Raw genomic sequence first — 4,524 nt, 5'->3', positions numbered from 1 at the left:
ATCAATTGCTACATGTTTCGGCTTCTCACAAGCCTTAATCACGCAAATGAAGTAAATGTGCAAAGCGTTTAAATCTAGTGCAATCCAACAGAAATGAAAATAGGACTGCCGGTAAAGTAAATAGCAGACATCTTACATGAGTCATACAGAAATGGAAGTAGGGCTGCAAGAAAAGTTAATGGCAGACATCTTAAGTAAGTTATACAAGTAACATTGCTGCAAGGTAGAAACAACACCGTGCTGCCAACGGACCGACATAAAATACATGTTGAAACCCACACCAAATTCTAAAAACAAAATAATAGTCAAGACGTAACCATACAAATAAGTAAGGAAACGAAATTGGGCAAATCAATGGCTGTACGGTATAAACACCGTAAACCCCACAGTGGTACTCATAGGGTAAAATACCAAGTGTACCACATTAGTCAGACTACACTCAGCGCTACGAGGCCTCCGGGTTGTTTGCGCTTAACAAAACACAATTAATAATAATAATAATAATAATAATAATACGGCAGAAATAAGCCGCAGAACGGGATAAAAGGTCGGAGAACTCCGGACTAAGAACAGTTGACTGTGCTGTCTCTAGAAATAAAGAGACATTACAAAAACTCATCAACAACCGAAAATGCTCAAAGTGGGTGTTTAGACATTGGCAAAAAGGAATCGGCAAATATCATCAAAACTCTCGATACCTGCCAAACTGAGAATGCAAAATAAAATACAGTACTTGCAATTAATGTCCGAATCAAAATTGGATCAAGGCAGCACTTATGCCCAAAGCCCGCATTACAGTCCTGGTAGTGTTCAGTGATGCTCAAGTGGGCGTGCCCAATAAATGACAGGAACTAGAAATAGATTGTCCAAAAAAAGAGTATGAAGGGACAGTTCCTGAAGTGCTCTAAAAAGGAAAGAACAATGTTACAATTAAAGATGACAATATCATGTGCACATTCAAATAAACTAGTTCTACAGCATGGAGACAAACAGAATAAATAAGCTGATAGACCAAGAGAAACATAACTAGGTATAATCATCTCTAAGGTGAACCGCAAGCTCTTCATCTTGGTTCAATCCTCCCGGGGCCTTAGTCTGAAAGGAGATAATATATTTTGACTTCATCTGTCTTAATTTCAGAAGTCTGTTTCCGCCCCTGGGGTTTTTGGTTACCTGTTCTAAGATAAAAAATTTCATCAAAGCCGGATTGGAAAAATGATGCTCACTGAAATGTCTGGCCACTGGATATTTTGTATCCCTGTGAATGATGGCACGATAATGTTCAAGAATGCGTTTCTTGGCATACGCAGTGGTACTGCCAATGTACCACAATTCACAGGGACAGACAATAACATAGACCACAAATATGGTGGTACAGGTAAGAAATTGGTTTATGATTTTACTGACCCAATTGTAGGTGGCTTTCTTACCTGAGATACTAGATTTACAGGCCTTGCAGTGGCTGCACGGAAAAAACCCTTTCAAACCCAAATCTTGGTTGTTAGGGTAAATCGTGATGTCACTGCGGACACAGAAATCTCTGATGTTCCTACCTTTCCTGTAGCTGATACTGGGCTTATTGGCAATTAAGTGGCCAATGGTCGCATCACTTTTGAGAATGTTCCAATTTTTGGAAACAATCCTATGTATTTCTTGCGACTCTCTACTGTATGTAAGGATGAGTCTCGTTTTGTCATCCTCACTGCTGACCTCTTCTGATAGTTTATCACGCAAGGTGTCAATGCGCGAAATAGAATCAGCTCTATTTTTGGCTTTCTTAAGAACCCAAGCCGGGTAGTTCCTCAGTTTAAACCGTTCCATCATTTCAGATGCAACCTGTTGGTAGTTGCTCTCCTTACTACAGTTTCTTTTTGCCCTCAGCAGTTCCCCGTAAGGAATACTCCATTTCAAAGGCTCTGGGTGACTGCTGAGGGCATGGAGATTGTGCACGTAGCCCCTAGCGTGGGACAATGAGGTTTCGGTGGTGAGACTGCAGCGCCACCGGGGGGTAGCTGATCCCGGTGCGGCAGGTCTACAGGGCTGCGGCATCGACGTTCCCCAGTGCGCCCCGGAGCGAAGATTCTTACAGCCTGATTCATCAAGCTGATTTGCGCTCGCAAAGGGCCAGATTCTGAGAATCTGGCCCTTTGCGAGTGCGATTTTTGCATTTGGGATTCATCATCCCAAATGCAAAAATCGGTAATAGCGATTTCGCTATTTTGCGAGGAATTACATTTAAGGAATCTCTATTTGAGATTCTTTAAATGCAATTCATCATCCATTTTAAATTTGCGAATTCGCAATTTCGGCCCGCTATTTACCGCGAGGTCAAACCTCGTGGTAAATAGCGAAAACTCAAAAAAATGCTTTTAAAAGCATTTTTCTGAGTTGCATGTTGCACACACACATGTCCTTTGGACATGTGTGTGCGCAACACCTGTTTCAATTTGCCTTTGCCTTTGCCTTTGGACACCCCTGGCACCCTTTAAATCGCTATCTTATTTGCGATTAGCTAATTGCTAATCGCAAATAAGGGATACTCCCCATTCATTCCTATGGGCCTTTTGGCCCATAGGAATGAATGGGGAGTTATTCCTCCCCCATGTCTCCCCCATCCGTACCGACCCTCTCCCAAGCACCCCTCACTGCATTCCACGCTCCCCTACGGGATCTACACCATCTTTGCATCTCATCTCATATTTTTACACCTACTGTGTTGCACTCAGTATGGAACTCGCAGGCACACACTCTTACAACATCATTTACCCCTCTAACCTCACTAAAAAATCAGCCAAACGATTCAAGCACAATTTCATAAAACTGCAACCTGAAACTCTCTTTGCCGATCCCTATTTCTCAACATACAACATGATTACTATCTCTGATTTCATTTTCCACAAAAAGCAAATAGCCCAAGGGAGGAAGGCTTTCTTTACCTCACTTTCGATCTCTTCTTCGATGAAAACCGAAAATGGTATTGTTTTATGTATTTGTCCCTCACAGCCCTTTCATGCGACAGCAACTATCACCATATACAATAACGGAATTATCCTCATCCAAGCCACAGACCCCAATCTTAATCTCCTAGACAACATCTTCCCCACCATTAAAAACCTAGCGTATATACCCCAATTGGTTACATAATCCTCTCCCAGCCCCAGCACACATTTGGTTACATCACCTACCCAGACTGACAGCCTCCCCCTTCGACCACCCTGTCCACCATTGACATCAGAGTCCTATGATACTTCCACCCAATCTACCCCTCCCGCCAATACACCCTCCTCACTCTTCCAAAGCCACCCAGCTCGCCTTACATCCCTCTACCACCCTTTCTACTTCTGACATCGGAGTCTTACGATTCCACCCAATTCACCCCTCCCGCTATTACACCTCACTTCGCCGCACCAAAACCACCCAGCACGCATGACATCCTCGCCTCTCATCCACCTTGTCCATTTCTGGCATCGGATTCTTACGGTACCTCCACCCAATCTTCCCCCTCCAACAACACACCTCACAACACCTCGACAATCCCACACTTTCTACCTCCCAGCACGGTCGATACAGCATTTGTCCCTCTAATTGATTCTAAACCCCGCCCGCACAAGATCATAGCTCCCCTCCGCCCTAAAAGCAGCATCTCTCCTGTTTTGACATCCTTGCCTCATAATGCTACTCCTGACAAGTACTCACCCCATCACAGCCATCCCCTCCGAGGTCATGGGATGTCGCATGTCTCGACACCACAGTACCTTATTGATTACACATTACCCTCTAAGCACCACCCGCTCCCAACTACCCCTCCCACTACCACACAACAACCAACCACCCCCTCAACTCAGCCTTCAACATCCTTCACTCATCCACACCCTAGCACAACAATACCTCCAACTATATCCATACCTGCACCTTTGCAGCCATCCACATGCATAACAAAGTCTCCAAACCTACTCATAACTTCACTTGACCTTAGACTTGAGGAAATAATGTCTTTTCTTCACCAAATCAAAAAGGAACTACAATCTTTTAAGGAGGTGATGTTGAGACAGGGGGACCAGCATGGGGGCCATATGTGCCCCCAGTCTGGCCTGCCTTTATGTTGGGCAATTTGAAGCCAAACATTTACACAATGAAATGGCTCCTTTTTTTCGAAAATGTAGCGGGCTGGTACCGCTACATTGACAATATCTTTTTTATTTGGGGAGGCACTACCGAGCTTCTTGAGGAATTTCTGAGTTGGATTAATCTAGAGGATCCAAACCTAAGGTTCACATCTTCTTACAGCACTAATAAAGTTAATTTTTTGGATATCTCAATTGGTAATTCGAATGGTGCTCTAACAGTGGAGCTATTTACCAAACCTATGGCCAAGAATACTCTCCTTCATTATTCGAGCTTTCATCCAAGATTTCAGAAGGAGAGTATTCCTTTCAGCCAATTTCTTCGGCTTTGAAGAAATTGTTCTGATATTAATGATTTTTATAAACACGCAGAAGTGCTAAAAAATAAGTTTAAAGATCG

The sequence above is a fragment of the Lissotriton vulgaris genome, chromosome 2_2 (assembly GCF_964263255.1).
Source record: "Lissotriton vulgaris chromosome 2_2, aLisVul1.2, whole genome shotgun sequence".
In the NCBI taxonomy this organism is placed as follows: Eukaryota; Metazoa; Chordata; class Amphibia; order Caudata; family Salamandridae; genus Lissotriton; species Lissotriton vulgaris.
Note: the sequence above shows the minus strand (reverse complement) of the source record.